The 24,384-nt window shown below is 38.4% G+C and overlaps 1 long non-coding RNA gene across 2 annotated transcripts in view; it reads left to right on the forward strand.

Moving 5' to 3' along the window:
- Positions 1–226: 226 nt before the first annotated feature.
- Positions 227–24,384, forward strand: part of LOC143685956 (uncharacterized) — a 65,297-nt gene continuing 41,139 nt past the window's right edge. For both annotated transcript variants that reach the window (XR_013176821.1, XR_013176822.1), the window contains exons 1-2: positions 227–458; positions 1,465–1,633. This is a non-coding gene — a long non-coding RNA (uncharacterized LOC143685956). The remainder of the gene's footprint in view (positions 459–1,464; positions 1,634–24,384) is intronic.

The following is a 24,384-nucleotide window of genomic DNA, read 5'->3' on the forward strand; positions in this document are numbered from 1 at the left end:
GTGGGGACTCAGGTTGGAAGGGGAGTTTAAGGGCAGCATGTGGAGGAGAAATTATCAAACAGGGGTTCGTGATAGAAGTAGTACAAAAGCAGTCACAAATAATCTCATTCTGGGTGGGTGAGCTAAATGATAAATAAAGGCAATTCACTACACAATGTTCCTTCTCTCTTAGAGATTCCAGTCTTAGAACCCATGGCTTGCATTTGTCACCTTCCATTTTCTTCATTCTAGAACTCCCCTCAGACAATGTGCAGTGATTGACCCATGGCAATAATGCTCCTTTTCATCCACAGCATGTGTGGGAAGAGGGGGCTCTCACTAATATAATTCTACTGGGTGGTAGAGGAAGCACTCATGGGTGTGCTCAGCAGAAACGCAACAGCCTCAAGATCACAACTTTGATGACAACAGAGGGGCCAAGGGCTGAAAGTCAAAGGCTGGAGTTCTCCTCTTCAGGGGTAAGTTTCTCTGCTGAAGTCCAACCCTGGCTTACTCAAAGTAAGTGCTTTTGTTCTTATCTCAAGACAATTCGTAAGTAAATTAGTTGCAATTATTAGCTCTACTGCAGTGGAATGCAGAGTTACAGAAGGGGGAAATGAGGCCATCGGGGAGTTCCAGTGGATGTTCTGAGATAGCACATATAAAACCTGCAATTGGTAACACCAACCAATGAAGTCTTTAAAGATAGTCTTAAACCAAAACCTACTCTCGATCCCTCAGAGAGGCGAGGACAAATAGAAGTGCAAAACATGAGGCAAAAGCTGTACTTACACAATGTTCCTTCTAATAACTGCTCACATCCTGAGATAATGAAATGTCCCCAAAGATGGTTTCCTGTGGGAATAAGTCACCGCAGGCAGCTGTAGGGAGATGCAAAGAACAGTGGGGCTTGTCAGAAGCTGGAGGTTTGAATGCTTGCTTTTCTTTAGGGCTGTGGGACTTTGGGCCATTCATTTCCATCACTAGTGGAATGAGGATCAATATACCAAACCTGCAGGGTGCTGGGAGCCTTAAGTTTTGAGTTTTGAGTTTGAGAAATGCAGATTGAGTATACTTGTCTCTACTGCAACCTGGTTTTCCTGCTGGGCCAACACGCGAATTTTTGAAACAACCTTTGTGCCTTTAAGGATTTACCATTATTTCTTTGGATTCTCTCTGCTACTCCAGTATCTTTTCCAACCAATTTTTATTTCTAAATTCGTGCCTTTTCTGGAAGGCACTATCATAATGTGTTTAAGGGCTCAGGTGTCATAAAAACCTGGGTTCAAATTTGGCACAACCATTTACTAGATATGAATTTGGTCATGCATTTAATCTCTCTAACATTGGGACTACACTATTAATGACCTTATTGGGTTAGCAACTTCATGAGGAATAAAGGGGATAATCTTTGTAAAGTGCCTGGTAAGCAATAAAGGAGAGAGGTATTTTCACAAATAATTCTCTTTTTTTTTTTTTTTTAAGAGAGGAAAGCCTTTCTCAGAAGTTCCCTGGAGGAATAGATCATATTCCCATATCCTAACTACAAGGAAGATAGCTGAGAAAATGAATTCCAATATTTTCAGTATCAACAATGGAAGATGAAGCCCTGCCAGCAAAGAAGAGGGGGGTATGAGTGAAAAGTGTTCAACAGGTAGACATTTAGTTGTATTTTACCCAGGAAGCAATTATCATAATTTCATATTCTTCTTTTGTATTTCCCCAATAGAATTCAGTCTTTCTTTGTATATTTGTATACAATAGGCGCTAGGACAATGATCAGTAGTTGTAGAATTTGCTGGGGTAGCTCACACCTCAGTGTTGTGTAGGGACCCAGGTGGTAGCCTCTCTCCGTCCCTATGTGACCTGAGGTATCAAGCTTAATTGAAGAAGTATCCCTTTTCTCATAGAAGTGCTCAGTTTTTCCATCAAGGGTATCTGATGCATTTGTTCTTTTCCTATCTTAGTGAAGAGCTAAGAAAGAAACCAACCAGTGGGAAAATTAAGGGAGGAGGGTGTATTCCTCAGATTTTCTTCAGCTTCAGAGACGAGGCCTCAGATCCCCCACTATCCAGAAGGATAAAAACCGTCATTTTCAAGCATGCTCCTTGATATCAAATTCCTTCTTCAGATGAATTCTTACAAGGAAGCCCAATATATCAAACACACTGAAGTGGAGCTGCTCTCTTTGAAATGGGGTTGGTTGTGGAAGTCCAAGCCTGTAGCATTTACCCTTTTGCAGTGTCCTGTGAGGTATATCTGTGGAATTCCTTAGCCATTTTGGGAGTTCCTTGGTGAGAATGCTATTTCCAAACCAGATCCAATATGCTGCCACCTAATTTTGCATCTGAGGAAGGGGAATGGAACCTTTTGCACTAGCAGGGAGTCCACAGGTCCTATACTCCTTTGGGCAACCTCCTGCCCTCTGACTTCTTTTGAGTGCCATAGTGTTCCATCTCCCCCGGGGAGCTGGGTCTTTTCTCTCCCCACAGGGATAGCAGGAACCTCAAGTTTCTCCCAGGCATTAAGTTCTTTGCAGATTCTAACACTGACTTCAGAGGGCAGGATTTCTTGCTTTTTTTGGTGCATGAGAGAAGTTGCTTATTAGAGCTCCTACTGGATTCAGCATCCCCATAGTGCCTACAAGATATAGGGTGCTTCTCCGATAGCACTGTTTAAGCCCACAAGGCAGGCATGAGGATCCTCGTAATTCTGAATTTCTTAATTCAGATCTGGTTATATGCCAATGGAGCCAAGTGGCTGGGAATCAGACTTTGCATCTGCTATGCTGGCTTTGAATCCAGCATTGCTTCTTTCTAGCTATCCAAACATGGTCAATTTACTTCTCAGCCTAGTTTCACATATGTATAATATAGGGATAATAACATTTTCATCCTAGGGCATTGCGAGTACTAAAAATGAGAAGATGCATGCAAAGCAATTGGCAGACAAAGCATGTGGTCTACTCTCAGTAAGGACCTCATGGATGACAGCTCTTGCTGCTGTTGAAGAATATGGCAGGTGTGCTTTCAACTACGCAGAGCATTTTTATTTCCTAGCTGGAGCACCATCTTCTTTTTACTATTAACATTATCTTCAGTTATTTGCCCCCATTTTCAGAAAAATCATCATTGCTGAAAAGAGCCTCAACCCTCCCAAGGAGGCAGGGCCAGGTTAGTTAGAATGCCCTGTAGTAACCTGAGACTACTTCCAGTTGAGCACCATGAGCAGAACAGAAATAAACCAGGTAGGGTCGCAGGCGTGCTACATACCCTGTTATTTAGGCACAGACGTGGGTGACAGGCCAAGTACACAGAGAACGGAACGGGAAAGGCAGAGGTGGGAAGGGCAGGCTCTGAGAAAAAGCAATGACATCTGACCCTTCTAAAGCCCCAGGCCTGAACACTAAATGGTTGGGAACACAAAAGCAATTTGGGTTTCTCATAAAATCAAACGTGGGTAGAATAATGGGTATTTTAAGTATAATGGAGGTGAATGCCTAAATAATTAGACTCTCCCAAATTTCTGATCCTAATCCCAAATCCGTTAAAGTAGTTCTTTGGTAAGTGGCCTGAGTTATGCTATCACAAATACCACAAACATGTTTGGCTTAAACAACAAACATTTATTGGCTCATGGTTTTGAGGCTAGAAGAAGTCCTAAATCAAGATTTTGACTGTTTGCTTTCTTCCTGAAAACGTTCAATCCTTGGGGTTCCATTTCTGCCTCACATCATATGGCAATGTTCTCTCCTTTCTGGCTTCTGTGACTTCCAGATTCATTTTATAAAGCCTCCAGTAATCCAGGTTAAGGCCTACCTGCTTCCATCATCCACACCTTAACTGATAACATCTTCAAAAGATCCTATTTGTAATGGGTTCACAACCACAGAAATATGGATTAAGATTAATTACATGTGTTTGCAGAGGTACATAATTCAACCTACTACAGAGTCTAGGCATCTACAGTTTTAACAAGCTCTCCAGGTGATTCTATTTAACACACTCACTGGTAGATTTGGGGGATGCCCTGATTTACTCTAAATCCACATTCCTTTTGATTAAATGCCATTCCAGCGTGGCGCAGAAGTGCAGGTATGCAGGATTTCTTTTGCTTTCTAATAACGATTATTACGTGGGTAGCATTTCTTAGTAGTAGAAAGAACTCTGGTTTGGGGATCAGGAAACCTCAAGTTTAATCATCATTTTCTTCCAATTTCCCCAGAAGAACTTGGTCTAATCATGTAACTGATGTTTCTCCTAGATTATTGGTTCTTCCTTACACTGCATTATAATTATCATAGAATTTATACAGCATCGGGGCAACCATGATTATCTCTTACATGCAATGTTACAAAATTTCTTATCTTAGATTTTTCTATGCTTCTGCATTTCTCTAGGCAAATTATAAATTATCACATTTTACTAACCTTGAATTTAGCTGTCACATATTCCTATGATAAAGAACCAGAAGGGTAGGCACAGTTACATGCACACATGCATACACACATACATTCTCTCTCTGTCACGCATATACGTGTACCCTAACACATAACACATACACGAACATGTACACACAAACATGCACACATACACAAACACCTTTAATTAATTAACAGCCAAATTAAATGGCACTAAGCCTCAAGATACTTTACACCTAGGCAATCCTCCTACACCCTTTACTCAGAGCTCATTTACTCTTAGTTTACATGTAATTCTATTAGAATTTGGCTATCTGACTTCCATGCCTGAAGAAGAATAGAAACAGCAAATGGATAGAGCAAAAATGACATGTGATAGGTAGATACGCTGCTAGCATCAACAACTGAGAGCTGAATGTCCAACAACAAAGCAAAAGAGAAACCACAAAAATAAAAAAATTACTCTATAACAATTAGAATAATCTGGAGCCACCGGTTTAGGGACAGTCTCTGTGTCTCCATGAATCCTAGCAATGCTGTGATACAGCACAATATGAACCCTTCTGCTTTTAAGCATGATTCTGAATCATCAAAAAGGCTAAATTAAGTTCTGTATTTTTTTATTAAGAAGCATGGGCATAGGTCCTGCAGCTAAGAAAAGTTTATAATTAAAATATCAAAAACACTTTCAGACAAAATTTGACTTCTGAGATCATAGAGTTTTAGAGTTGGAGAGCTTCATAATCATAATAAGATTGTAACTTATTAAGTGGGTATTTGACAATAGCCCCCTCTTCTGAGCTAATCCTCTAGCTAAGATCATCTGCTATCCAATCAGTTGAAGCTGGTGAGCTAGCTGAAGGAAGCCTTTCTACCATTCCAGTATTTGACGAGTCTTAACCTCCTTTCTAAAATAGTAGAGAAAGAAGTTAGAGGTAAAAGAGAGAATTCACTGCCACAAAGAACACATGCCCAAACTTCCTCCCTACTTCTTCCCTTCAAGTATTTTATTTTTCGAACCATACCCACATCACTCTCCCCACCCCCCACGAAGTTCCATCCTGCCCCACCCATCCCAACCTCACAGATCCAAATCCACTCCCTTCTTCAATCTAGCTTCAATGCCATGTCTTCCAAGAGGCTGTTTGGAATCTCCCATTGAAACTCATCCCTATTCTGAACCTTCATGGCACGTGATTTCTTTCAATCACTGCACTATACTGTAGGTTTTCTTTTTAAATTATGGCTTTTTCTTCTTAATAGCCTGCAATTTGCATGAGGACATTTTGCTTGATTCACTTTTGTGTCTCTGGTAGCACCTGGCATGGTGTATCACATATAATGGGTATTCTATAAATGTGTGTTAAACAAATGAATGAATTAATTAATGAATTAAGCCAGCCAGTTATTTAGCCTTTGTATCTGTCATTGGTACATTGTTGATGAGGCAAATAAGGACTCTATGGGGAAAAATGAATCTACTGATAGAGGCATTTGTATGGAAAATTAGTATTCTGATTCCTTTTTCCTTTAGAGGAGACATTTGGACATTATAAGGTAGTATCGCTCTTATGGCGATAGCTTCAAAGTGTATTTGCTTGACACTGTGGTTTATTGCTTCTTAACAAAAAGTAGTCTAATATCACCTTATATTTGTATAATAAGTAGAGCTTTCAAAATGTTTTAACATACATAATCTCTTGGTTGTCATATCAAATGTAATGGTAGGCAAGACAAATGCTGTTTTCTTTATTTTTTTAATAGAGTCTGAGGCTCAGTGAATTAACATGAGTTGCTCAAGTTAGCATAGGAAGTGGCAAGGCCAGGGTCATTTTTGCCAACTCTTAGTCTAGTGGCCAAGCCAGCAAAACTCACAGAAATTACTAATTCTAAACTTTCTTGATCAATTCAAGCCTGAGTGATCTCTTCCATCTTTGAATATCTAAACTAAACATTGATTCTCTCATTTTACATTTCCTATTCTATAATACTAGGCTTTTTTTTTAAAACCATAGAGACTATTCCTAATTAATGAAGATTTGTTTTATAAATTTATTTAAATTTTGAACATATTCATGAATCTACAATGATACCACTTTAAAAAAAGAAAGGAAGAAAAATAGAAATGTCCCCCAAGACAAAAAAAAAAAAAAAAAGCAAAAATGAACTAGACACCATGGGAAAGTAACTGGGTTTCAACTCTATACTCTGAAAATTGATAATTACAAGGAAAGAGTTAAATATTTATTTGTCCTTTCTGTATAAACCACACAGGAGAGTACCCAAGCCTTAATTGAAGATAGAAAGTTCTTCTTCACAAAATAATTCCAGTTAATAAATGTGAAAGGAATGATAGAGCTATTTTGGACTATGTATCTATCATATTTAGGACAATATTCAGGTAGCAGTCATTAATGGATGAAACTAAGAAATGAAAGGCTGATTTAAAACTTTATAATAGTGTGATCATGCCGAAAACACCTAAATCCACTCATCAATTTGAGTATCACTAAAATGGACAGTCAGACATTGTGTACCTCCTGACATGATGCAACAAGCAGCAAACAGAGTTATCTATGATGCATCTTGCCCCCCAAAATGAACTGAATCAAGCCTCTAATTAACTCCTAGGTACAGTAAATATGGCATATAGAAGAAAAAATTAAAGCAACAATGGAACCAACAGATACACCCAAAATGGATAGGATTACCAAGAGTGAAAGGGATGCTATTAAAAATTATGCTGCAAATAAAGGCATAAAACAGGACTGTACAGTGTAAAAAATGTACTGTCATCCTAAGAATGTGGTACATTCTTAAAGACAATGGACCTGTTTCCTTCACTAAGTCTATGGAATAAAAAAGGAAAGAGGTACTGTTATAGATTAAAAGAATTTTGTTTGGATTCTGATTTAAACTTTTTGGTTACATGACATTGTCTGGGTCTTAGATGATACCAAGGAACCATTGTTAACTGGTAGACATAGTAAGGACACTGATGTAATGTAAGAAAGTTTCCATAATTTTAGAGATGCATACTGAAATGTAGGGTTAAAAAGACATGATATGGGTGGTGTGATGGTGGCTCAGTGGCAGAATTCTTGTTTGACATGCTAGAGAGCCGGGTTCGTTTCCCAGTGCCTGCCAATGTAAAAAAAAAAAAAAAAAGAAGACATGATATATGGAATTTGTTTTAAAGTATTCCAGCAATGAAACAAATGTAAAAGGATAAATTAGGCAAATATGGCAAAATCCTGATAATTATTCATCTGGGTGATAATATTATGGCAATGTCATCTACTACTGTTTTCTCTACTTTTGAGTATATTTGAGAATGTTCATAATAAAAATTTTAAAAAGGAAAAATAAAAAAATATATTAAAAATCATCTTCCAAAGACATAGCGTATTCCATGATTGGTATATCTAAGGGCACAATTACCTACTATCTATAATTTATAGAATAATGTTAATTTCTAATACATATAGTACTTGTTATACTTTACTATATGTAAAGTATATATACCATTTATACTTGATATATATGTATCATGTACTTTACATATAATAGTTCATTTAATCCCCAAAACCCTAGAGAGTAGGAGAATATTATCCCCATTTTACATATGAGGAAACTGAGGCACAGAGAGGTTAAATAACTGCCCAAGGCCACACATCAAATAGAAAAGCTGGAGTTTGAACCTGTCAATATGGCTCTCAATTCCACAATCTTATCCATTCTCCTATTTTATACATAATGTTAAATCCCCAGAGTAGAATAATACTAATTTCCCATATGGTATAGGGTGAAGAATTAGGATGAAGAAAAGGAAGAGCAAGACCTTTCTTTAGTTGTAGTCTTAGATAAATTTTAGAACAGATGTGGTGTGTCTTGGCAGGTTTCTCTGTCCATCTCTTCATATTCCTACTTTCATCTAAATCTCTTCTCATGACCCAAAATGTCTAATGACTTTAGGCCTTTATAGGCCCTCTGGTCAGAATTGGCTGGGGGACCTTACTAAAATGGAGATCCAAATGCCCATGTTTATAGACTCTGGAGTACCTCTAGGTTAAGATCCTGGAAGCTGCATTTTTTTTTTTTTTTTGTATGCCGTGTAGCAGGGGTCACATTTCATTCTTTTTCCATGTATCACCTTATTGCAGCACCATTCATTGACTTTTTTTGTTTGGTTTGGTTTTTCATTTGTTTGTTTTGGGAAGTGCGTGGGCCAGGTAAGAATTCTACCACTGAACCACCCTCACACCCTCTGGAAGCTGCATTTTTAATGAATACTCCAGTAACTGTGATAAGGTTTGTCCTGGGCCACACTCTCAGAAACATAGGGCTGGGGTTTCAAACCCTCAATCCTGTTATTCTGCCCAGGTGTACTTTTCTCTATCGTTATCTCCAAGTCAAAATTTCAATTCCCTCCCCCTTACTTTAGCATTAAATGGAAAGCAATCCAGTAGAATGAATTCACTAAAGTGAGAAAAATTGATAGCTATTTCAATATTCCCAGAATTGTTCGCATTTTTCAAGATGATAATTTGCAACCAATTTAAACATTGATTGAAGAATGTATTCATTCACTTATTTAATTGAGAGATGTATTGAGTACCTACCTACACTGTCCGGACACTAAGAATTCAAAGCCCACTGTCTTCAAGGAACTACATTAGAGGTAGGGAAGAGACATGAGAACACATAATTATAACATGGTGGAAAAGTGTTCCTAAGGAGTTAAGCACAGGGTGCCTGGATGTCATAGAACAGGGTCCCTAACCCAGAGTGGTGGAGAAGGAGAGAAGTCGGGAAAGATTACATTGAGAGGGTCAACTCAGAGGAGCCTTGGAGTATGTGAAAATTCTCAGAGGCTGAAAAAGAACAATGTTTATATGAGAAACTGCAAATCAAGAAAGGCTGGAATAGAGGGTTCTCCATTGGGGTGGGTTGGAGGTTTGGGTGAATGGGAAGTTCAACTCACTGAGGACTCACCCATAGGAGCCTAGAAAAAGTTTCAGAAAGGAGAGATCCATTTAAGGTAATTGTTCAATACTTTTCTTCCTTGAGAAATTGGGAGATGCAAGGCTGAGGCCTAGAGGAATGCTGAAAGCATTTGCCTTTTTGTGGCAAAATGGCTGGAGGAAACCTAGATTGGTCCTGGATTCTGGACCACTCTTAAACAAGGCAACTGAGATAAGGCTGCTAGAAACCTCTAAAAGTCCCAGTAAGAGGTAAGGTGAGTAGCTCTCCTTGTTTCCTCCATACTCTTATCCTTCCTTTGGGAATTGAAGCTTTTTGGGGTTGGTTGATTGCAATGAAATGGGCCAATTTTGTTCACCTATTTCCTTCTTTTGCTCTTCAACCAACATCCAAAAATGTCTCCTGGGTCAAGCCAGGACATTAGTCCCAAGTCTGCTGAATCTGTGGTAGAGACTGAAAAAGCTTGCCCTATGGATCCCTGGAGGGTGGAAGCACTTGCATCTCCTCTGGCTCCCAGGCAGAGGTATCCTAACACCTGTTCGTTGTCATGGCAGCTGTATTATGAAAGGCTCCCCCAAAGGCCCTTCTCTTTTAAATAAGGACATGAGTAACAGATACTCATTTTAGAAAAACTGGAAACTACACCTAAGTATAAAGAAGAACACTTTCACAATTGCCCAGGGTTGCATATTGTTAATATCTTAGTGCATGTGTTTCTGGACATACATATGTATACTATATATATATATATATATATATTTGTATGCTGTATAGTGGGTTCACATTTCATTATTTTTCCATGCAAGTATCCTGTTGTTGCAGCACCATTTGTTGAATTTTTGTTTGTTTGGTTGTTTTTTTGTGGGGGGAAGTGCATGGACCAGGAATTGAACCCAAGTCTCCCACATATATTTTATTTTATTTATTTATTTTTTGGCACAGGCAGGCTCTAGGAATCGAACTGGGGTCTCCAGCATGGCAGGCAAGAATTCTGCCACTTGAGCCACCATTTGCCCACCCTCCATTATGTATTATATATATATTTTTACCATCATGGGATCATTTTGTATAGTTATTAAGAAATTTTCTTTTTTCACTTAACATTGTACCATTAACATATCACCTTATGGATAAATCCACTTATACAGCCTCAATCTTTTTACAAAGGAATACTTACTATATTAATATATTAAGTAATACTTAATACTTAATATAATACTTAATATTCCATTGTAAAAATGGGTCATAACTTATTAAAGTATTCCTAGTTTTGAACATGTAGCTTGTTGGCAACATTTTATTCTCCGTTCATCTTTGTATATACTTCTTATATACTTACTGAATTTTCCCATAGGATAAATTCTGCAGGTGGGACTGCTGGATCGAAATGTTTTAAAACTTTAAGGGCTTTTAGCATGAATATAAGGTCAAATTGTTTATAAATAACTTTATATGAATATATACTCTCAGCAACAATGTGCAAAATAACCCATCCTCCATCACTGTCATCATAATTATAGTGATAATAATAGCTAATATTTATTGCGCTCTTACTATGTGTCAGGCATAGTTCTCTTCATTACAATTCATTCAATTGTCACAACTTTGTGGGAGATCTTATGATTATGTAGAATGTATGATGGGAGGCAGCATTGTATGATTATATTTTTAAAAAAGAAGTATGTAATTTTTAAAAAAGAAGTATGGGGAAACCGCCAATACTGTGTCAAACATTAGGTACACCAAGATCAATAGGCCAAGCCCTTGATATTGAGGCTTGCTCTTGTGAAGCTTCTGTATGTAACAGAGAAGCTTAGCCTACCTATAGGTATGCCTAAGAATTACTTCTGGAGGACCTCTTTTGTTGCTCTGATGTGGTCTCACTCTCCCTAAGCCCAACTCTGCAGGTGAAATCATTGCCCTCCCCCCAACATGGGACATGACATCCAGGGGTGAATGTCCTCCTGGCAGCATGGGAGATGACCCCCAAGAATGAGTCTGGCCCTGGAACCATGGGATCAACAATGCCATCCTAACCAAAAGGAGGAAAAGAAGTATAACAAATAAGGTATTGGTGGCTAAGAGAGTTCAAATAGAGTTCAGAGGTCACTCTTATGCAAGCTTCAATTAGACATTGCTACCTATCATAACTTGCCAAACCCCAACCAAAACCATTCCAGCCAATCCTAAAGAACACCTAGGGCAACATATAAGATTCTACAAAGGTTCCATGCACTAGGGTAACTTTCCATAAACCTACAACCTCCAGACGGGTCCCTGGACAAGATAAGTCCTGAAACCTAGAGAGGCTAACCTCTCCAGAACATCAGCTAGGTCCATCTCCCTACCCCATATTATTGACAGCCCCTTCCAACATGAAAAAGTTAGGATGGGCATAGCCCAAATACCCCTAAGGAGTGGGAGAAAGATCAAAGGTGATGGTGGAGTTATACAGAGAACATAGGGTTTAACAAACGAGTAGGACTGCTGAATCATTATATTGATATTTCTTTTAGTCTCCAGTATCTTAGACCAGCTAGAAATAAAAACCAAAAATTGTAGAATTGCAACCCATACCAAACTCTGAAATCTATTACTACAACTAATTGTTGCAATGTGCATTGAAATTTGTGGCTTTTTTGTATATATGTTATTTTTCACACACAAAAAAAGTCGATTTTGATGATAAAAAATATTTATTCCTTCTAGCCTCCAATGTTCTGGAGCAGCTAGAAGCAAATATCTGAGAGGATGGTGTGGTAGCCCATGACAAACTCTGGAATCTGTCCTCTAACTACTTATTGAAGAGTGCTTTGAAAAATACTGCTTTTTTCTTCCTTTGCTTTGTATATATGTTATATTACACAATAAAAAAGTTTTAAAAAAGTATATAAGTGAAAAAAGTAAAAAAAGAAAGTTAATTCTTTCCATCTTCAAATCCTATTCTTTACTGAGTAGCCACCGTTAAAAGTTCTGTGCATATTCATTCAGATATTTTCTCTGCATAATGAAACATGTATGAATGTACTTTTTAAAAATGCAGGAGAGATCATACCACACACACCATCACACTCCTCTGCACCTGCATTTTTGTTCAAATGATAGATCATGGCCATCTTTTCATGGCAGTTCCTACAGATTTGCTTCATTCCCTTTCAAAGTTGCATGACATTCCATTATATGGATGCACCATTTTGACCTATGAGTCTTATCTCCCTGTGCTGGTTTGAAAGGATGTATGTCCCCTAGAAAAGCCATGTTTTAATCCTAATCCCATTTGGTAAAGGCAGCTGTTTCTTCTAATCTCTATTCAGCATTGTATGTTTGAAACTGTAATTAGGTCATCTCTCTGGAGATGTGATGTAATCGAGAGTGGTTGTTAAACTGGATTAGGTGATAATATGTCTCCCACCATTTGGGTGGGTCTTGAGTAGTTTCTGAAGTCCTATAAAAGAGGAAACATTTTGAGGAATAGGAGATTCGGAGAGAGCAGAGAACGCTGCAGCACCACAAAGCAGAGAGTCCACGAGCCAGCGACCTTTGGAGATGAAGAAGGAAAATGCCTCCCAGGGAGCTTCATGAAACCAGAAACCAGGAGAGAAAGCTAGCAGATGACACCGTGTTCACCATGTGCCCCTCCAGCTGAGAGAGAAGTCCTGACTGAGCTCGCCATGTGCCTTCTCACTTGAGAGAGAGACCCTGAACTTCATCGGTCTTCTTAAAACAAGGTATCTTTCCCTGGATGCCTTTGATAGGATGTTTCTATAGACTTGTTTTAATTGGGACATTTTCTTGGCCTTAGAGCTGTAAACTAGCATCTGATTAAATTCCCCTTTTAAAAAGCCATTCCATTTCTGGTATATTGCATTCCAGCAGCTAGCAGACAAGAACACTCCCCAATCAGGATGTAAGTTTATGTATTTATAGCAGAACTCTATGGCACTTAGGAAGGTCTGAGTTCATAGAAACTGAACAGTAAATAAAGTTGTATTCTAGGGAGTGTATATTTTCTCTGAAAATCCAGGTGTATATTTTCTCTGAAAATAAATGGAATTGCCAATTTGAGAAATGGGACATTGAACAAGCTATAAATCTGTAGCTCTTTGGAACTGGCTGTAGTTGTGTTGGGGATCATGGGAAGTTTTGTTGATGTGTATTATAGTTTGCTAGCTGCTGGAATGCAGCATACCAGAGACAGATTGGCTTTAATAAGAGGGGATTTATTTTGTTAGTTCTTCAGAGGAAAGGCTGCTAACTTTCCACTGAGGTTCTTTCTTATGTGAGAAGACACAAAGCGATCTCTGCTGGCTTCTCTCCAGGCCTCTGGGTTCCAATGTCTTTCCCCGGGGTGGTTCCTTTCTGCAGCTCCAAAGGCTTGGGCTGAGCTGCGAGTGCTGAGGTGAGGTATGCCAAGCTGCTTGGGCTATGTTACATTGCAGTCTCTCATTTAAGCACCAGCCAGTTAAGTCAAACGTCATTCATTGCAGCAGGCACGCCTCCTAGCCGACTGCAGATGTAATCAGCAACAGATGAGGTTCATGTACCATTGGCTCATGTCCACAGCAACGGAACTAGGTGCCTTCACCTGGCCAAGTTGACAACTGAATCTAACTACCAAAATGTGTAATTTGGAGGAGTTGTAATAATCTGGAATTTACAAATTAGTTACACCATCAAAAGTCTCTCAGGAATAGAGGAAAACAACTAGAAAGACACACCAGAGGCTCAAGTTCTAGCACTGACCATGCTAGGGTGTGACCCTGAGCATCCTCCTTTCTGCTTTCCTTTCCTGTTGCTTGAGGAATTTGGACTGGCAGGCCATGAGACCCCTATTACCTCTGACATCCTATGAATATATAGGCAAGGGCAAAATCTATCTCTGTGAGCCATGCAGTAAGATTGGGTATGATAATTATATTTTCTGAAGAAACATTTAAACTCTTGGCATGTACACTTGACATTTTTTTTGTGATGGAAAAATACAGAAAGGAGAGCCTAGGATACGATTTCTGAATGAGTGTGAGAAGTGAGCCAAATCTGCTATATGTTCTCCTAGAATTAGTACAGGAGAAAACCAGCCTATGCTATTCATCCTTCCATAATTCAAGCACCTTCTAAACAGCGTTGCAACTGCAATTTGAATGTATTGTTATAATGACCCAGGTGTGCACTTAACAGGGTCATATTTATTCAACATATTTTATTTAGAAAGTAAAAAAAAAAAGGTACCAACTTGTACATATACTGACTATAAATACATAAAATACACATAAAGAACAGCAGAAAATGCAAGAAAATATTATACTAATTATCTCTAAGTACTGAGATCATGTGTAATTTCTATTTTCTTCTCTATGTTTTACTGTATTTTCTCCAAGTTTCCCCAATGAAAAGGCATTACTTTTATCATCAGAAAAATGCTTACAAATACTATTTAAAAAATTATACACAAAGCTGTTGGAGTAGATAACTACTCAAAGTAGTTAAGATCATCACTGTGTTTTCATGTTTGCCTTCTTTTTCTTTTTTTTGTATTTGTCCAGTTTATCTTAATAAACAGGTATTGATTTTAGAAGGAAAAATAACTCTGCTAGGGCAGTTGCCAACACCAAACCCATTCTTTCTTATCCTTTCTAATGGAACTCTGATTTTGTTGGGAATGTCAATGTACCCAGCAAAACTTTGCATCTTCCAGTCTTCCTTGCAATGGGCATATACATTTGATTAAGTTCTAACCAACGAAGTGTAAGCAGAAATTACTGGGTGAAACAAGTTAGTGCTAGGCTGTAATTAGAGCCCAGGGTATGGTAGCCCTAGGCTGCTGCTCAAAGGTGTAATCTGCAGAATAAGGAATATGGATGAGAAGTAAGCTGTGGGTGAACCAGCCTGGAGATGTTAGTGGTACCAATTCAAGGGGAGAGTGGCAGCCATTTTCTTAGTGGTTCAGTAAAGGCACTGACACAGAGGAAAAGGCAGAGAAGAAACAGAGCAAGTTAAGGTGATTTAGGTGTTAGTGGGGCTGGAATGGATAGAGGCAGAAGGACTAGTCTGTATTTTTCCAGTTTCTCAGCTCCCCCATCACTGTGCCTGTGGAGGTAGCTAAGTAACAGCCTAGCATTGTTCCAACTGCCTCATATATTACCAGACTATGCTGCATTTCCCCAGCCCTCCAGGCTTAGGGATAGAAAACCAGCTAGCTTCTTACCTACCTGGGGGCAGTTTGTTTCAATGGGCTCATAATTCTTATTCTACAAATGAAGTAAAAAGTCTCCTTTTATTTTCCAACGGAAACAAAGCTCTCACCCAAGGATGGAGAATTCCTGACAGTTCATTCCTTTACTAATTGCTGTGGGGAGTTGAAAGAGATATATAAGAGACTCATTTTCTTCATCTCAGGTACCTAAGATCAAGCAAGGAAAGAGATAAAACACACTCTCAGGAAATAAGTAGGATTTACAAACAAACAAAAGAACTTCCCTCTGCTTATTAAAAAAAGAAAACAAAATTCTTCAAGGGATTTTGCAAAATATCCTTAGCAATACAAAGATCTAGTCCAAACTTGGAAATTACTACTTAAAAAAAAAATCTTGGCTCAAGTTCTTAGACCTGGTTCCCTTGCCACCCATCCAGAGCAAAACCTGGGGTTAAGTGGAGAGCAATTGGTGTATTATTCCCATTATATACAGACAAAATCAGGGTGCAATATAGTAGAGTGGTTTAGGGAGGTAGTCTCCAAAGTGAAGTGTACAAGAAGATCCACATGATGTGAATATGATTTATAAGTGTACACATATGCATGCATATATAATGTATAAGTTTCTTCAAATACACACTTATTTAAGTACACACACACACAGGGATGAGTAGAAAATTTTCTTCATTGATAGGAATGCATGCTTACAAGTATTTGCAGTCATCTGATTTAGAGAATGGACTTTAGAGTCCTACCTGTTTAAAGTGTGTATAATTGGAAAAATGGTAGTACCTCCCAGGGTTGTAGTCAAGATTCAGACAACACATGCAAGGTGCTTGGTGTAGTTTTTCCTGCTACTCGGTAAGCTTCGTGTGCTTCTACACTGAAGTATCACCTTTGCCTGGCATAGGTTCTGCCAAAATAGGTGCTTTATAAATATCTGTCAGACAGATGAACAGCTTATCTGTTATAAATATAAATATTTGTCACACAAATGAGTAGCTTATCTGTTATAATCTGGAGGTCTATGCAGTTACTTCCACATGAGTTGTAAGCACCTGTGCCTGGGCTATACCAACAACACAACTGGAATAATATGAGTAAGAATGATATTATGATTGAAATAACTTTGAATTACCCTCTGTATAAAGAGGGAAATCATTCACAAATGTAGGTGATTTATTAGTAGTAACAAATTATTTGCAAAAGACTTCACAGCTAATGGTGATTCACCAATATGCTATGACCTCCTTTGAACAACTGTCACATTCCTTCACAAGACATGTTTATACAAATCACTACATCAACAATGTCATATATATGCAGTAAGGGTTACATGCATATATATATTTATGCAGTAAAGGATAAGTGAGAGAAAAGGAACATAAAGTTCTAGAACAGAAGGAAAACATCTTGATGGTGTGCGTTGTCCATTTCAGACTCATTTTTCTATTTAAAGAACCAATTGTTTCCTTGTTTGTACCTTCTAATTTGTAGCCCATGAATGTAAGTTTTCTCCAAAATTCTATCATATTAGTTTTTCTCTTTACTCCAATGGCAAACAGCTTGCCACTGATTAACTGCACCTATTAACTGTCCCTAGTATTATCTCCTTTTATCAGTTCAGACAAACACTCCAGACTCCAAATTCCACTGCCACGTTTGCACTGAGCCATTCTTGGGCAATTTTAAACCTTCCTCTGGAGCAGGATGCTTTTTCTCCCTCTGTGACCTTCATCCTTGAAATCAAGACCCTGTGTTTTCTAAAATCTCTGGAGCCTTGTGTGCCAGTCCAATTCAAATAGCAGCTGAGGCACTGGAGATGAGTCAAACAGGGAATTGTCAGATACCAGAATTCAGTTGATGTTTAATTAAATAATGGCTGAGTACAGAGAAGCCTTGAACAAAAAATAAATATGTGCAGACAACTGCCCAGTATCTTGGGAAGATGTGAAATAGCTAAGATTTTTCTTAATCCTGACATCACAAAGCCCTTATCTGGATGGAACACAGCCCAAGAAGCTCAAAGTCAACACAAACTTTTAACAATAGAGGTAGATAATAAATGCTTTCTTATAATCTCTATATCCCAAATACTAGCGTTCCCTGAGAAAATGACATAATGAGAAGGAAGCTGTCCTTGAGACTCTTGGGCAATACTCAACTGTGTCTACCTTCCAGTTTTCAGTGACTTTTGCCCTAATCAAGAGGATTGTGTCATTTGGCACTCCCCAAAGTAAAGGCAGTGAGAGGCAAATCACAAAAGTGTGGCCTTTCTACATCTAGCTTACTAAATTACTCAGTTCGCCACATAGATTCTGGGCAGCTATGGAATTATAGTAAAACTCATGACTACAAATTAGGATCCCTGGTTTCTACAAAACCTGTCTGCCAACCTCAAGATTTAACAAAAACAATAAGAATAGTTCCTCTGCTACAAGTTTTCAGGAAGATTAAATGCAGTGCAAGATGCTACGTTTTGAGGTATGTTCCGGATATCTGGAGAGACCCTGGGTACTTTAGGGCTAGTTCTGAGCTTTTTCGCTTTAATCAAATAATTTCACACTTGAACTCTTTGATGCTTGTCCCTTGTCCACCTTTATAGAACTGAGTTTCTCACTCCTATTCCTCTACAATCCAGCTAGCAAAACCAAAAACACTTTTTCCTCCCATACATATTTTCCTGCATTCCACCTTCCTTAAAAAATACAACGAGGGTTACTCTCTGTGAGTACGGCCTAGTTCCTAGGTAACCCTTATGGAACTTGGCCTTCTGGCTTCTGCCCCAAGCCCCCAACTCAGCAAAGTGCCACATCCAAAAGAATCACTAAACTGACCCTAAAGAGGCTTGAAATGTTAAGCATCCCATCACACTTCCTAATCAGCCTCTATAAACTTCTTCTCCTCTGCTCAAATTTCTACTGCATGTGACAGTAAACCTCAAACTCATTCTTCTTGACACTCCCACAAGTGAGCCTGGGCAGACCTGAGTAATCTCTGGCTTTTGAGTGACCTACTTAATCTCTCCTTATCTTTTGGTATAATTACAGTGGCTTTCATTTTGCTAAAATCCTCTCATACTGTATGCCAGATACTTTACATATTACCTCTAAAAACTCACTTGCATTAACATTATACCCACTTTTAAGTTGAGGAATCAGGCTTGGGGAATTAAGTGATGCACGAAAAGCCAAAGAGCAGATAAGTGACAGAGGCGGGATGGACCTAGGCTTTTATGGTGCAAAACCCAATCTCAGGCCACCATTCTTATGTCTTCTGGAAAAACGGAAGATAGGGTTCTGGCCAAATTATACTAATTTATTTTTCCTCAGATGGAAATCATGGTCATTTTATGCAGAAAGAAAATCTGTAAGTCAGTGAGCTAATTTAATAGATATTTATTGAGCAGCTTCCTAGGTATGTGATGCCTAGGGGAGAGATGGAATGGAATAAACATGGCTTTGCTACTGTTCTCGGACAGCTGTGATAACAATAGAGAGTAGAAGACACGCAACCAGAACTGAGTTCAAATCCTGCCTCCTACAGCTGGGTGGCCTTGCACAAGCTGTAGCACTTCTCTAAGCTTGTTTCCTTATCTCTAGTTTTAATTGTGTCTGTCTCATAGAGGAGTGTGAGGGTTGTATGAGATCAAGAAAGAAAAGTATCTGGCATGTAGCAGACTCCTGGTAAATCTCCATTCTGTCCCTACCTTCCTTTCCCTTGGAAGTGATTTTCTATGCCTTTCCACATCTATTGTCCAAATTAAGCCAAAACATTATATTTGATTTAATAAGAAGTATGAACGTGATGGGAGAGCAATGAATTAAAAGAAGGTGGAATGGGGGAATCCTAATTCCATAAGACAACAAAAACAAGGCAGTATTTCAATGCCAGAGGAAGTTCTTGGTTCTAGCTAGCAATCCATTCCGTTTGGTTTGTTTGTTTCTCATTAAACTTTGTTTTAATGGGTCTCAAAATTCTGTGACAGATTTCTGGTTGTTTTTCCATTTAAAAAGTACAGATTTTAAGGACTAATACCTTAAAGCTGCCACACAAAAATAAATGGTCCACAAGACATTCCTTCCTTCTGAGGGTTTTACAATGCATTGTTATCATTAACTGGTCTCTTACTATTTAACCTAAATGGCGAATTGAGACAAACTGTTCTGAGACTGTTCATCCACCACTGATTAAAGACTGGGTTGGCAGGTGTTATGGGTAGTAGTCATTCAGCTTTCTGAGCTTTCAGAACAGACTTGGTGATCTTGCCAGCTCCAGCAAGCTTCTTGTTCAAATGCCTTGATGACACCTGCAACAACTGCTGTCTCATACCACAAGCAGCAAAACAACCCAGAGGAGGATAGTCAGAGAAACTCACAACACACAGGGGCTTGCCAAGAACCATATCAACAATGACAGCATCACCAGATTTCAGGAACTTGGGATCATCTTTCAGCTTCTTGGCAGAAGAGCTATCAATCATCTTCAGTTCAGCACACTTGCAAGCAATGTGAGCACAGGTGCATAGCCAGCACTGATTTGTCCAGGTGGTTCAGGATAATCACATGAGCAATGAAGTCAGCTGCTTCCATGGGTGGGTCATTTTTGTTGTCACCAGCCACGTTACCATGACGAACATCTTTTACAGATACTTTCTTGACACGGAAGCCCACATTGTCCCTAAGAAGATCTTCACTCAAAGTTTCACGGTGCATTTCAACAGACTTGATGTCAGGTGTAACGTTGACTGTAGCAAATGTTTGAGGAAACCAGTCTCCACTCGGCCCATAGCTACAGCACCAATACCACCAACATTTTTTTCTTTTAATTTTAAACTGAGAAATAGCTACACACATACACACATACGTTGCAACCATCTTATACAATCAACAGCTCACAGTATCATCACATAGCTGTGTATTCTTCACCTTGATCATTTTTAGATCATTTGCATCACTCCAGTAAGAGAAAAAGAACAAAAAAGAGCTCATACATCCCATACCCCTCACCCTTCCCTCCCTTTCATTGACCCACAGTATTTCAATCTACCCAGTTTTTACCCTTTATCTCCCCCTTATTATTTATTTTTTTATCCTCACTCTTATTTTTTTTACTCATCTGTCCATACCCTGGATAAAAGGAGCATCAAACACAAGGTTTTCACAATCACACAGTCACATGTAAAAGCTATATAGTTATACGGTCTTCTTCAAGAATTAAGGCTACCGGAACACTGTTTAACAGTTTCAGGTACTTCCCTCTAGCCACTCCGATATACCATAAACTAAAAAGGGATATCTATATAATGCATAAGAATAACCTCTGGGATAACTTCTCGACTCAGTTTGAAATCTCTCAGCCACTGAGACTCTATTTTGTTTTATTTCTCTCTTCCCCTTTTGGTCCAGAAGGCCTTCTCATTCCCAAGATGCTGGGTCCCGGGAGTCAGGTCCCACGTTGCCAGGGAGATTTACACCTCTGGGAGTCATGTCCCATATAGGTGGGACAGCAGTGAGTTCAGAGTTCACCTGCCAAGTTGGCTTAGAGAGAGAGGCCACATCTGAGCGACAAAAGAGGTTCTCTGGGGTTGACTCTTAGGGATAATTATCAATAGGCTTAGCTTCTCCTTTGCAAGAATAAGCTTCCTAGGGGCAAGCCCCAAGATTGAGGCTCAGCCTATTGCATTGGTTGTCTCCACTGCTTGCAAGAATATCAGGAATTCTTGATATTCCCCATCTGGGGAAGTTGAATATTTCTTCCTTTCTCCCCAGTCCCCAACAGGACCTTGCAAATACTTTTTTGTTTCCTGCCCAAATTACTCTGGGATATATCGGGGCCTCACACTAATGTGTACAAACCAACAACCTCTCATGCACTATTCAAAATTCCATGTAATTATGGTGTTCAAGTAAACTGACCATACAAGTTAAATTAGATAATGTGCTACCTGAAATATCAACTTTGCACCAAATAAATATCAGTCCCTTTGAAAACCACCAATTTTGTAGACATCTTGAAGAGGCTGGTATAAGAGCTTGTCAGTTGGATGAGGAGGTGGCAGGATGCAACCCAGAGCTCCAAGCAGTGTGGCTCCACTGGCATTGCCATCCTTACGGGTGACTTGAACCAAGCATATTAGACTTGGCTCCAGCATGTTGTCACCATTCCTATAGAAATTGGCAAAAATGCTATTGTGCCAGGGTTGTAGACAATTTTCTTAATGTAGGTGCTGACATCCTTAATGATTTCCTCCTATCTCTTCTGGCTGTACGGTGGCTCAGTGGAATCCATTTCGTTAACACCAACTATTAGTTGTTTCACACCCAGTGTGTAAGCCAGAAGGGCATGCTCTTGGTTATGACCATTCTTGGATATATCGGCTTCAAATTCACCATATAATTTTCAAACCTTATATTTAAGAGAAAATAAGGTTTTCTGATAAAATACGAACAAAATTGAAATTAGCAGCAACAATCAGGGCAGCACGGTCAGTCTGAGATGTGCCTGTAATCATGTTTTTAATTAAGTTTCTGTGTCCTGGGGCATCAATGATGGTCACATAATACTTGCTGGTTTATCAATGGTGATACCACACTCATGTTCAGCTTTCAGTTTATCCAAGATCCAGGCATACTTGAAGGATCTCTTTCCCATCTCAGCAGCCTCCTCCTCAAATTTTTCAATCATTCTTTTGTAGATTCCACATTTGTAGATCAGGTGGCCAGTAGTGGTGGAATGTGCCCAAATCTACGTGTCCAAATAATGACAATATTGATATGAGTCTTTTCCTTTCCCAATTTGGCTTAAGATATGGTGATAGTTTTCAAGACAACTTGTTCTGGTGGCAAATCAGTTGCGAAAACAATCTTCACTAGGCTTGAACAGCTAACTTCTAAAAAAAAATTAGTTAGAACTTCACGGCTTAGCAAACAATAATTCTATTGGGAACTAAAACTTTATTAAAATAAGAAATAAATTAGGAGGTGCTTAAATACAAGCAGCTAAGAGAAAGAGCTTTGGAGTGAGCCTTAGAGGGGCAGATAGGAAAACAGGATCTCAGTCCCAGCTCTGAGGCCAAATACTCTTGGAAAAATCACTCTTCCTTCAGGGTTTTCCCCTCATCTGTAGATCCTTTAAGACAGTCGTAGTGCTTATAAGATTCTAAGCATATTTGCTATACAGATTAGATTAAACGCTGAGCCACTTGCCACTTTCCACATTAAAAGTGTAGGCGGTTTCACTGAGGTTCCCACAAATCAAATGAAGCAGAGGCTTGGGACCATCCAACATCTTCTATTTCAACTAGAGTCTTATTAGTTTCCTTCTTTCTTTTCTCTTTCCCTTGATTTTATTTATGTTCCCCTTATATGTTGTTATTATTGCTATTATTTTCATCATTATTATTTGTCTTCTTATACTTCTCCTCCCTTTTCTTTCAGAATTTCTTTTTCTACACTTTTAAACTTTCCTTGTTAATTGGCCCCAATATGGAATTGAAAGGTGATTTAAAACATTTTCATTTTCAAAGATTTTAATGAATGTTTACTTTATATTTGTTACTTTAAAATTAGATGAGTTGTGCATTTTACATTTCTCCCTCTCAAAAAACTAAATAAATTATTATTATCATTACTTTTCTGTGGTCCACTGGTATGTATCTTTTCTCCACTGATAAGTTTGCCTACACTGACATTTTTTTTCCTCTTAGAGATTAGTGGGCTATGACAGGGGAAAGAAATAAGGTTAGTCAAGTCAAGCTCATAATAAAGGGCAGGTTTTTAGAAGCTATCTGAGAATTTACTGCAGTTCCCATTCATTTTATATTTTCATTATAAAAGGGGGAAGCCTTCTTGACCATAAAAAATATCCCTCTGAAAGATTTTCAATATAATTTTCAAACCTTATATTTAAGAGAAAATATGGTTTTCTCATGAAATATGAACAAAATTGAAAATAACAGTCAAAATGTGAAAACAAAGTAACTGGATTATCTTCATAGTTGCTACAGCCATTGAATGATCCAAAGGCAAAACAATACCCATTGCTGACCTGGCAGGGGTCAGCCCTTACTATATTGGCTCTCCTCTACAGTGTTTTACCTCAGAAGAAATCGAAATTGAATTACTCACAGTTCTGGAAGCCATCAGACTATCACAATCAGTGTACTATACAATATCTGCTTCCAGGCTTTGTTTATGCTACTCCTTCTGCCTAAAACGTTATCTTCCATCCTACTGCTCTATCCCCCAACACACTTGTCCTTCTGGAAATAACTATTTTTTTATTTTTTTTAAGAAAAAATTCTTGTTTTGCATGAAGATACCTTTGATAAGAAAACTATTAAAGATCTTATAAAACTATAAAATCTTAGCCAACCTTAACCACAACCAATAAAATTCACTTCCAACATGACTTCTACAACTTTCTATATCCATTCATTTTGTCCCACACGTTCCTGTTTCTCATTCTGCAATGATCAGTTATTTTACTGTAGGGGAAAAAGTACTCCTTTTCCCTTAACAAAAACACTTCCTGCATACTTTACATTTTTAAATTACAAAAAAAGATCTTGAAATCAATCTTCAAGCAACACCCTACAAAACAATTCTTATTTTTTCTTTTTTTGTGAAAAATAACATATATACAAAAAAGCAATAAATTTCAAAGCACATCACAATAATTAGTTGTAGAATAGATTTCAGAGTTTGATAAGGGTTGCACTCCCACAGTTTTAGGTTTTGACTTCTATAACTATTTATCTTTTAAGACAATGAATCATATATCTGATACCTGAGTCTAAGATGGAATT

This window comes from Tamandua tetradactyla, chromosome 6 (genome assembly GCF_023851605.1).
Source record: "Tamandua tetradactyla isolate mTamTet1 chromosome 6, mTamTet1.pri, whole genome shotgun sequence".
NCBI classification, from domain to species: Eukaryota; Metazoa; Chordata; class Mammalia; order Pilosa; family Myrmecophagidae; genus Tamandua; species Tamandua tetradactyla.